A 13,077-nucleotide genomic window follows, 5' to 3' on the forward strand; every position below is an offset into this window, starting at 1 on the left:
GTTCAATCATAAGGGTCTTATAAATTAATTTTTAAGGATGCTTGTATGTGTATTAAAAGTTTACAATTAGGTAAGCACGTGTCAGAACATTGTTAAAGTGTCATAATATGTTTTTATTTGGACGCTTTTGGGGTTGTTAATAGATATATTATGCGACCATAAAATTGGTTTCATAATTTTATTTGGGATATCAGGACACTTTTTGAGTTCCGAGACTTATTACGACCCCTTTACATGAAACGTTTTTCTTGTTGGTCCTATTAAATGAAAGGTCCTATAAAATAGCAATTTAGGACGTTTTTGTGCGTACTAAAAAGCCCTTTTTGTTGTAGTGTTAGTTTAACTTAAACTAGGTCAACTAGTCGCTCACAAACCCAACCCGACAAGAACCGAACCCGCTCTCGCGCGATCCTAATCCTAACAAGTAAAAGCTATGAGACGAGTTACTTCCTATCACGAGTCTGTCTCTAAGAAGGTGTCTACCCACTGATTATATTCAATTAATACACTCACTTAAACACTACGGTTGTACTTCCCGCAAACAAACCCTAAACACCAAGTAAATAGTTCTAACAAGCAACAATCAATCAAAACTCATTCAATTAATCAAAGCAAGAGGTAAAAGAGTGTAATTAACAAATTCACAGCCACTAAACACAACCTAATTCAATGTTAAAACAAACTTTTCATTAACAATTCAAGCCCTGATCATCAACAATCCAATCTACTTACTAAAACCTAACAATAATCATCTAACCTAGATAGAACTAACTAATTTAGCCTATCATTGATTTTGGACAGCAACATATACACAAGTTAAACATCATAGACATCAATATAAACATAAGTAAACTCATTCAAGATTCAAGAAACATCAAACACAAGTCAATCTTCAAGTTACTTGCAAAACAATCCAAGTTAAAGATCAAAATCAACAAGTTATATATTGAGTTTATTAGAGTAATACTTAATATTATGGCTGAGTTTGTGGATGTAGATCGACCCTAGCTACTGTCTCGAATTCTTCTTGGCTGTATTCTTCTTTCCTTGGTCACAAGAACCCAAAATAAACAATTTTTCTTGGTCCTCTTGCTGTCTGATCGGGCCAAGTTGTAAGGGAGTTGTATTGGTTTTTTGATTTTCCACTTGATGCTCCACGTGCACTTGGACTCCAACTTGATGATGAGCCTACAATTGTTGACCAGCCAATCAACAACAATTAGTTTCTTTCCTGCCCAAACTCCAATCGGGAGGTACATGGAGCTTAGGTTTATTTATTTTTTTTCTAAATGCCGTCCGGAAATTATGCCCAAGTTAGGGTTTTATTTTTTTTATGATATATTATATATTATGCAAGAAAGGTTTTTTTCATTTGGGCTTGGGTCGGGCCTTGAGTTTAGTCTTTAAACTTGAATAAAAAGGCCTCCAATGTCTTCAGAAACCCGAACATTTTCTCTTTTAAAACTCGTCACCTAAACAAAATAATAATCTTTGTAAGATCAAGTTAAAACGAGTTAAAACATGATTTATTATATAGATTAGTAATTAAAAGATGATAAAAAGGTATGGAAATTACGTGTGTTTTACAACACATCAAACATCCCCACACTTAAGACTTTTTCGTCCCTGAAAAAGAAATCTACACAGGATCATAACCAAGTGAATAACAACAAACTCTCAGATTATTAATCATTATCAAAACACAAGAAACAGCCTGACATATTGACCGCGATTGCCGATATTGTCCACTTAAACCCAGCCACCAGCCAATCAAGTCCCCCTTTGCATTAAACATTTTAAGTTCAAAAATTAAGGCTACACCTACCCCATCTCAGACAAAGAGAGCTAGAAAAACTAGAGTCGAAGCAAACTGGTTCGACAAATCACCAAAAGCCAATGACTCGTTGATGGTACAAATTAGATGCACTCGGTGAAATTTGGATGGATGAATGGTCATGTGGAGGTCGTACGAGCTATTCCTAAATATTATTGGACTTTGTCCTATAAATTCCTAATTTCATATTTATTGACTAAGAACCTTCGAGCCCCAATAGTGTATCCTCAGAGTCACCATCCCCAAGGTAACATGTAAACTCTAAGTCCTGTCTAGTATGTGCATCATTGGCCTCTTTTTCTAGCTTTAAACAATGCTCATTTGGCATTTTACAATACATAACTTTCTTCATAAGCATTTTGCTTATCTTGAACAACTTTAGATAATACAATACATAACAAACTTTCAAAACATACTTCTTTTTTCTCTTTTTTTTTTCAATCTTTTATATCACCCTAAAATATATAACTATTTCTAAGCTCGTAAAAGATGGACATGTGGTGTGTGCTGATTTGAGTGCATTTAATTCGTACCATCTCAAAGTTTTCAGATTATGGTAATCCTCCATAAGCATCGAAATTCGGTTTCACCGTTTTAAATTATTATATATAAAAACATGCTAAAGAGGACTATCAAAGCTAGTTGGGCCTACCGATACATCCCAAATCAGATATGCAAACAATCCCTTCTTTTATTATTATATTATATATTTCAAAATTTCCGAGAGTTCGTTAGCACATTGGTAATAATATCATTTCCTGCTTAACGTAGAACAAAAACAATTTTCAAGAGACATTTTTCTTTTTAAAACTTTTTTTTTTAACTTTTTTTTTCTAAACTTTTTAATTATAATTTTAAATTTTTTTCTACAACTAAGTAAAATAAATTCTCATCCCCACACTTAGAACGAAATCGTCCTCGATGAGAACAAGGAAAAGAAATAAAATAAAATAAATATTGAAAAATAAAATTAAAACTTAAAGCAAAAAGTAAAACAGAGAACAGGTTACTCCCCTGGTTTAGATGCAGATTCTTCATCAGCTGTGCATGAATCGAACGACCGTATAACATTTCATTCGCGGCCGTAACCTCGGGTGAACCAGTTCCAGAACGCCATTAGAGCTACTATGAGCATAATAATACCTGCAATCTCTCAAACTCGCTCGCCTGTAGCGGCGTACAAAACAGAAAACAGAAACATAAGAAATAAACATATTTTTGTGTTTTTTATTTTTTGATTTTTTTTTTATTTTTATTAATTTTTTATTTTGTTTTGTATTTTTATGTTTTTATAAATATAAAAAAAATAAAAACAGATAATAACGAAAGTCATAATACAAACTCTACAACTCGGGCTGTCTCTCGAGTGCGCTTAGTTTAACGGGTCCTCAGCCTGACCCCAAATCTCAATTTTAATCAGGTGGCTTCTCCTTTATTCGTTTCCCACTCGACCCGTTTCATTTTATTCGTTTACTTTTAGTTGGGAAAAACTCACCAGAAAAATTTAGAGAGATTTTGAAAAACTGAAAGGGGTCGAACCACCAAGACTTATACTTACCCGGACCAAACTTTATACGAGTCGTGTAATGAAGGAGGATGTCATCTTTGCTGTGTGTCAACTTTTTATGTTGTTTCGTTTGTCGTATCCTCACCTTCAAGTTTGTTTGAGCCAAGTATACATGTTCCCTCTTCTGTGGTGTGTCTCTGAAAATTAATCTTTCCGGACCAATGTCACCTCCCGGGTCAAATTGCATATCATCTGCTTCCATAAAGGTATCCTCCCAAAGCTCTTCTTGACAACCCCCAATATCCAAGACAACCAAATTCGCCTCTTTAATCAGTTCAGACTTTTGGTGTTCTCCTTCTAAATCCTCAATCATATCATTCTCACAAGACAGGTGTGATGCATCAAGTGGATCTGTTTCATGGCCGGGTGGATTCTCACCTTCTTCATCACATGAGGACAAATGCTTCTCCTCTATCTCTTCCCATACTCTTGAATCCTCAATCTCACTTAGGGGTTCGATAAGCGTCTGAATCGGAGGTGGAACATATACCGAGTAATTCACAATAGCATGCAGTACATCGTCCATTATTGCTTCCAGTTCCGGGGTGGGCTCTAATATATTTCCCAATGAATCTCTATACCCTAAGAAGTTTCCCATCAGATCATACGCGAAACGGTATGGAGGTTCTACCCAAAGTGATTCAGAGTCAGCCTTTTGTGCCTCGGTTTCTATCCTCCTTCGCTCATAAGCATCATGTACCCAGTGATCTCCGCCACACACTTTGCACCATGGCGTTCCAACGTTTCGTCCGAACATATTTCCTTTAAAGAACACTCAAAAGAAAAGGATCATGGGCACCAGATAAAAATAGAATAAAATACTTAAAATAAAATTAAACTAAAACTAAACTAATTATAATCTAATCTAATCTAAATATACGAAAATACAATCGGTAAATCCTAACTCGGGTCGTTCTCAATACGCCTCTAACCGTGTCCCCCGCAACGGCGCCAAAAACATGATGTGTGTCTAACGATGCTCTCACAACTAAGCTTTAAATTTATTAAACGAAATTCCTAAAGAAGCCACACAAAACCGGCAAGTGTACCGATCACTAATAGTATAGCACTAAGGAAGTCCGAGTGTCGAACACAAGGACACGTGAAAACGTATCTAATACTTAACCCTAAATAAGACTTACCTAAGAATAATATATTTTAAATTGATTTTTATGTTATTAACTATTTAACCTAACTTTATTTAATTTACTTAAAAGACTTAATTTAAGAAAAACTGGACGAAAGTGTGAAAATACGATTTATCAATGGGAAAAACGTCTACCTAGGCAAGAATCCTATTGAAGGTATAATAAGCTATTGGATTGTAGAATCTCACGACACCAGTTCCTAAGGATGACACAACTAAGGTTCACTCAGGAAGCTAGATCACCTCTCGGACTCACTAACAAACCCTAACCTACCCTTAATTGATTTTAAGAACAAAACCGGGTGACGAATTGTTAAAGTGCTCTAATGCCGACTCTCCTCTAGGTCTCACCGACACACTACCCTAATGAAGACGAATACTACGCAAAAAAGGTTAGAGGAACAATTTAGTTTAACTTAAACTAGGTCAACTAGTCGCTCACAAACCCAAACCCGACAAGAACCGAACCCGCTCTCGCGCGATTCTAATCCTAACAAGTAAAAGCTATGAGACGAGTTTACTTCCTATAACCTCTCGGTCTCTAAGAAGGTGTCTACCCGCTGATTATATTCAATTAATACACTCACTTAAACCCTACGGTTATACTTCTCGCAAACAAACCCTAAACACCAAGTAAAGAGTTCTAACAAGCAACAATCAATCAAAACTCATTCAATTAATCAAAGAAAGAGGTAAAAGAGTGTAATTAACAAATTCAAAACCACTAAACACAACCTAATTCAATGTTAAAACAAACTTTTCATTAACAATTCAAGCCATGATCATCAACAATCCAATCTACTTACTAAAACCTAACAATAATCATCTAACCTAGGTAGAACTAACTAATTTAGTCTATCATTGATTTTGGACAGCAACATATACACAAGTTAAACATCATAGACATCAATATAAACATAAGTAAACTCATTCAAGATTCAAGAAACATCAAACACAAGTCAATCTTCAAGTTACTTGCAAAACAATCCAAGTTAAAGATCAAAATCAACAAGTTATATATCTTGAACAAAAACACAAAGTTTATGAGAGTAATACTTAATATTATGGCTGAGTTTATGGATGTAGATCGACCCTAGCTGCTGTCCCGAATTCTTCTTGGCTGTATTCTTCTTTCCTTGGTCACAAGAACCCAAAATAAACAATTTTTCGGGGTCCTCTTGCTGTCCGATCGGGCCAAGTTGTAAGGGAGTTGTATTGTTTTTTTGATTTTCCACTTGATGCTCCACGTGCACTTGGAGTCCAACCTGATGACGAGCCTACAATTGTTGACCAGCCAATCAACAACAATTAGTTTCTTTCCTGCCCAAACTCCAATCGGGAGGTATATAGAGCTTAGGTTTATTTTTTTTTTCTAAATGCCGTCCGGAAATTATGTCCAAGTTAAGGTTTTATTTTTTTATGATATATTATATATTATGCAAGAAAGGTTTTTTCCATTTGGGCTTGGTCGGGCCTTGAGTTTAGTCTTTAAACTTGATTAAAAAGGCCTCCAATGTCTTCAAAAACCCGAACCTTTTCTCTTTTAAAACTCGTCACCTAAACAAAATAATAATCTTTGTAAGATCAAGTTAAAACGCGTTAAAAACATGATTTATTATATAGATTAGTAATTAAAAGATGATAAAAAGGTATGGAAATTACGTGTGTTTTACAACACATCATGGACTTGGGTTAGAAAGGAAGGAAGATGGACCATGGGCTCAAGCCCATGACCCACATATATAAACCTTAATCACTCATTAATCCTTTCATTTACACATATTCCATACACCACCCAAAACACACACTTAAGCTCTCTCTAGTTTCTCTCTTTTCTATATCCGAACCAAGATATAAACCGATCCCGATCCAAGGTAATGATAGTATGATGTTGTATGAACTCAACCCTTTAGATTTAGTCACAAAATGACGAGCCGACACCTTTAAACCGTTAAAGTCACGAGATCCGAGTGAAATCGGGTATAAACTGAACCTAAGATGAGCTTAGGGGTCAACCTAGCTCAGATCTGGATCGAACGAGATGAAAAACGGTGAAAACGGTGGTGAAACGACTGAGATATCGTTTTTCTGGCGAGATCCCGGTTTTCTGGCGAAGGCGGCGCCGAAAAGTGTGTACGAGGTAAGGGGAATGTTAAAGAATGTTTCTGACATTCTCTGACCTAACCCTAATACGTTAACGGGGAGTTAACGAATTAGAGGTAATTCGTTAACGGGGAGTTAACGAACTAGGGGCGATTCGTTAACGGGGAGTTAACGAACTAGGGGCGATTCGTCAAGAGATTCTTTAATGAAGCTTAACGAACTAGCTTTAGTTCGTGTCCAAGTTCGTTATGGAAAGGATAACGAATTAACCCCAGTTCGTTATAAAGGTCCAATTTGTTAAGACGACTAATTCGTTATAACCGTTAACGAACCAGACTAACTAATCAGATCACGAAAGATAACGAATTTGATAAAGAATCAGGCTACGTTCAGATAACGAATTAGGCTTAATTCGTTATGAAGAATGAGTTAGAGAATAAAATAATAATTTAAAATCCTAATGGAAAATGTGTTAAGACAGTTAATAGAAATAAAATTTTTCCAAGCTGACCTAGCAGCTCGACCCCAGCTAGGGGCTGCCGCCCCTAGACCCCGCTTCTAGGGGCGCTGCCCCCGGACCCCCGTCCGTTGAGGGTTATGATTAAACTAGAAATACGATGAGTAGTGTTAGTTAATTGATACATGTAATTATTATACAGTTAGCCATGCACAACTCAAGAAAGGAATAACCATAAACAGTGAACGTAACCGAGTTTAGGTGAGTTTCTAGCCCCACTTTCTTGTTATGTTTTCGGGGCTGTGTGCATACTAGATGTGAAGTGTGAATACACTTACCTTAAGTGGTAAGTGTATGCTATAATGTTTGATGTTTATATATTTATATATGTTATGAATGGATGTCTGTTGGTGCGTGAACGATCTTTGGATATTGCACGTGTAGACAGGGAAGGAAACGTTAGTCGGTATGCGAACGATCTTCGGATGTTGCGCGTACCGTCATTCGGGAATGATCCCCAAGTTGTTATTAGTGTGTGTAAATGTTGTGATGTAACTTGGTTATTATGTAAATGATGTAATGATATACAGTGTGTGGTACGTGGTTATTATGGTGTGAGAGAAGTAGCAAGGGTCTAGTATGGGTGTTAGTGGCATGGGGATAGTACGTGGTAGGGTAAGCCTATACGTGCCTTCGTTATTAAGTGGCATAACGTGAGTGCGTGGTAGGGTAAGCCTATACGTGCATTTGTTATTAAATGGCATAACGTTTGTACGTGGGAGAGCAAGTCTCTATGTGCTTCCGTAAACAAGTGGCTAAGTGGTTAGGGGCAGTTAAGTGGTTAAGCGGTAAGGTGAGCAGTTTAGACAGTGGACTATGTGTCTTCGGATACGTATATTATGCATTTAATGGTTGTATGGTAAGTTGCTTGATTAACTAGAACTCACTCAGCGTAGCTGACTTTTAGTATGCACGCAGGTGATCGGGTGAAAGAGCTAGCATGAGGATGACACATGGCAAGGATTGAACGGATGGCATCTGAAGATGGAAGAGATGATGTTTTAATTACGATGTTTATGTTATGGTTTTAAAGAAAGGATTTATGTATTGTATCGAATGACTAAAGATTAACGTTTCCGTGAAAGTTTTAATTAACTCTGATCTGTAAGGACTGTGTTTATGAGTAAATCCGACGCTAAAGTAGGGCTACCGGGTACGGGGCCTTACAAGCATACGTAGATTGATATTCAATATCATCACCTCCATTATTGTTGTTAGCAAAAGCATATAAATCAAAATCTGAGTGTTTGGGATACCAAAGACCTAGCTTTGGTTGCCCTTTCAGATATCTAAAAATACATTTAACAACAGTTAAGTGGGAAAGTTTAGGATTAGCCTGGAAACGTGCGAATTTACCGACTGCAAACATGATGTTTGGGCGACTAGAAGTGAGATACATCAGGGATCTGATCATTGATAGATAGTACAGTTGATCTACGGATTTCCCTTTAGGATCAGATGAAAGAAGAGGTCTTTCTGCCATAGGATTCTTCGCACACTTATGTAACATCCCGTTTCCCATTTCAGTTAATAAAATAATAATACTAAATTATTATGAGTCGGGCTTGTGTTGGGTTAAATAAATATGGGTAATGGACTTGGGTTATTAAGGAAGAAAGAAAGACCATGGGCTTAAGCCCATGACCCATGGTATAAATACCATAGTTACTCATTAATCCATCCATTTCCACTCATCCCATACACCACCCAAAACAAACACTTAAGCTCTCTCTCATATTTCTCTCTTTCCCTTACCGAGATCAAGAAGAAAAACCAATCCTGACCCGAGGTAATGATAGTATGATTATACATGGATCCTAAACCGCTAGATCTAGTCGCGAAATGATGAACCGACACCATCAACCGTTAAAGTCACGAGATCCGGATGGAATCGGGTGCAAACCGATCAAAAGACGAGCTTAGGGGTCACCCTAGCTCAGATCTGGATCGAACGGGAATGAAAACGGTTAAAGAGGGTGTGAAAATACATTTTTCCGGCCACCGCCCGATTTTCTGGCACGGTGGCGCCGGAAAGGCGGCGCGAGCATTTAAGGATGTCAGAGAATGTTTCTGACATTCTCTGACCTAACCCTAATTCGTTACGAAAAAAACGAATGAGCAGCCAATTCGTGATGCCCATTCGTTAAGGGAAAATGACGAACTAAACCCATTCGTTATGCCATTCGTTAATCCAATTCGTTAAGAGAGGATAATGAATAAGCCCCCATTCTTCATGCTCATTCGTTAAGGCCATTCATTAAGTGAGGGACGAATGAACCTCATTCGTTAAAGAGTTCATTCGTTAGCTAGACCAAATGAATGAGTCCATTCGTTATGAAGATTGGTTCGTTATAAGAGCCAATTCATTATACATGCCAATTCGTTATAATAGTCCATTCGTAATAGGGGTCCATTCGTAAAGAAATAACGAATGAGCCTACTTCATTAACAAACTGGATAAGAATTAAGATTTAAAAAATGACAGAAAGGTCCCTAGACTTAGAATAAATGGTTTAATTACATAGAATCCCTTGAAATTTATAAATTGATGAAAGATACCTTATGTGGTTAATGAGTTAGTAATAAAACATTTTTCTAATGGAAAATTTGTTAAGAACAGTTAATTAAAATAAAAATTTTCCAAGCTGACCTGGCAGCTTAACCCCAGCCAGGGGCTCTGTCCCTTGGACCCCTCTAGGGTCTGCCGCCCCTAGAACTCCGCTGCCAGGGGGCTGCCCCCTTACCCCCGTTCATTGTGGGTTTAAATTAAACTAGAAACGTGATATGGGTAGTGATAGTTAATTGATACGTGTAATTGTTATATAGTTAGTCGCGCACATCTAAAGAAAGGAATAACCATTAACGGTGAACGTAATAGAACTCAGGTGAGTTTCTAGCCCCATTTCCTTGTTATGTTTTCGGGGCTATGTGCATACTCAATGTAAACGTTAATACAATTACCTTAAATGGTAATTGTATGCTATAATGATTGATGTGATAATATGTATGAATGTTATGAATGAATGCTTGTCAATGCGTGAACGATCTTCGAATATTGTGCCCATCGCCAGGAAAGGTGAGTTATGACAGATGTATGAATGATAAATGAATGATTATGAGTATGTATGAATTATATAGTTAAATGTATGTGTAAAGACGTGTATGTATGGTTGAAAGGAAAGAAGGGACCACACCCTACTGATATCTGAGATAGAAGGGACCAGACCCTAATAATATCCGAGATAGAGAAGGAAGGGACAAGACCCTAATAATATTTAAGATAGAGAAGGAAGGGACCAGACCCTAATAATATCTGAGATAGAGAAGAAAGGAACTGGACACTACAAATATCTGAGATGGTAAAGATAGTTATGTATGTATGAAAGTATGATGATATGAGAGAATGTATGAAAGTATGAAAGAAAGAAAGTATATATATGTACGAACGAAAGAAATGTAACATGCTAAATATGTAAAATGTATCTTCAGATACGTATGTATGTAAGTAAGTGAATGTATGAATGTATGTTGCCTGATTAACTAGAACTCACTCAGCGTAGCTGACTTTTAGTATGCACACAGGTAAATAGACTGGGGCAGCTGACTTGAGGGGGACACATGGCATGATTTGAAGACGCTGACATATGAAGACTTGTCATGATGTTTGATAATATATTTTATGTGATGTTTTAAAAATACAAGTTATGAATGTTGTAATGAATGGTTGACCCTTATTATATTATTAATATGCGAAAGTTTAAATTAACTATGATATTTAGAACTGTGTTTATGAGTAAATCCAACTCCAAAGTAGGGTACCGGGAAATCGAACTTCGCCAACATTTCCTCGACATATTTCCCTTGGTGTAACAAAATTCCTTTCGAATTATGACGAACCTGTAGCCCCAAAAATGTCGTCATCTCCCCTAACGAACTCATCTCAAACCTTTTCTTCATTACATCCTCAAACTCAGAACACAGAGCATTGCTAGTGGAACCAAAAATGATGTCGTCCACGTAAATCTGAACCAAAATAAGATCTTTCCCGGTTTCATTTCCTCTAGCCAGCACACATCGTAAGATTCCACAATCTGCTTCGTTGCTTTTTTATAAACTTTGTAGGCAGTGCAACCAGCATAGCCAACGAAGTAGCAATCATCAACCTCTACTCCAAAGTTTGGAGTTGATTCGAGATTCAGCACAGTGCATGGGCATTCAAAATCATGGAAGTGTGCTACAGTTGGCTTGTGACCATAGACAATCTCATAAAGAGTCTTCATATGTGTTTGTTGATCAGCACCCGATTTTGAACATAGCACGTTGTGTTGACTGCTTCAGCCCAGAAGAACAGAGGTAGCTTCGAGTCGCACAACATGGTCCTTGCGGCCTCAATTAAGGTTATGTTCCTTCTCTCAGCTACACCATTTTGTTGCTGTGTACGAGCTGAGCTATATGGTCCGAGCACCCTTTTTCGACACAAAAGTGATTTAACGCTGAGTTTTTGAACTTCGTGCCATTGTCACATCAAATTCCTTTTAACTTAAAATTGAGTTTATTCTCCATTAGCACCACAAAGTGCTTTGTCAGTTTTGAAGTTTCACTCTTATTTGACAAGAAAAACACCCAAGTAAAATGTGAGTAGTCATCAGTTACAACTAGACAATATGAACTGCGAGAGAGACTCAATACATGAACATGACCAAACAAATCCATATGAACCAACTGAATAACTGAGGAGATAGTATTGACCAGTTTTGGCTTGTGTGACTTGCGATAATGTTTACCTAGTGCACAAGCTACACATTTCTCAATTGTTACAAAATCTTTAAATGGAAAACTGCGGACAATGTTGTTTTTAGTAAGACGGTTTAGAGTTTTAACATTAGCATGACCAAGACGACGATGCCAAAGCATGACATTATGTTCCAACACTTTTGAAAATAAACACGTGATTTCTTCTGAAACATTTTTATTCATATCGATCATGTATCCGTTATCTTTTTTTTTTTTTGTAATCGAACAAGAACCCAATATTCTGGTATGATGATAACATGTTTTAAAATCACACTCTTTATTTGTAAAATGTGTTGAAAAACCCTTGTCACAGATCTGCGAGACACTGAGCAGACTGTGCTTCAACTCTGGAACAAAATTGACATTTTCGAACATAAGAACACCATTACATACAATACCCTTTTATGTTATCTTCCCCTTTTCTCCTCCCACAATGGAAACATACCATCCATTAATTTGTTGAATGTTGTGCAGTTGAGAGATTTCTCATGTCATGTGCCTGGAGCATCCACTGTCAACATACAAAGGTTTGATGACATTCCTCCATAGTTGTTCCCGCGCGATGTGCGAGATTAATTATTATTTGGTACCCAGTCCATAGTAATGCTGGGTACTCTTGATTCATCTATGCGAGACACAGCTTTCCATGACTTGTCTTCCTGGTTATCTAAGATCGAACAGGAAACTTTTAGTGATTTGGACACCGAAGTTTTAGGTAACCATTTGTAGTCGGGTTTCAAAAACTTTTGACTAACGCAGATGTCGTCTTTGTCTCTGGTTTGCGGATGGAATTCACGTTGGATTTTGGTTTCTAGATCGATTTTGATCTAGAGGGCGGCTTTGGTCCCGGACCGAAATCGATTTTCCATCACGCTTTCGAAACATGGCAGGCTTAGTCTAATGGGATTTCAACCTTTCAACCTTGTTTTGTTTCCAATCACCATCAGAGGGAACTGCTTGTAGTACCTTGATTTATCATAATTAAGTTTATTAAAGGTATTTCGAGGCATATTCCTCAGTTTATGTCCGTAGTATGGGACATAAGGACGGTGCAGAAAATCTCAAGCAATGTGACCAGGAGTGCCACAATTAAAACACGTTTGCCTTTTAATAGA

This window comes from Bidens hawaiensis, unplaced genomic scaffold, assembly GCF_021521415.1.
Source record: "Bidens hawaiensis isolate Kalapana, Puna unplaced genomic scaffold, B.hawaiensis_p1.1 tig00026616_1, whole genome shotgun sequence".
Classification (NCBI taxonomy): domain Eukaryota; kingdom Viridiplantae; phylum Streptophyta; class Magnoliopsida; order Asterales; family Asteraceae; genus Bidens; species Bidens hawaiensis.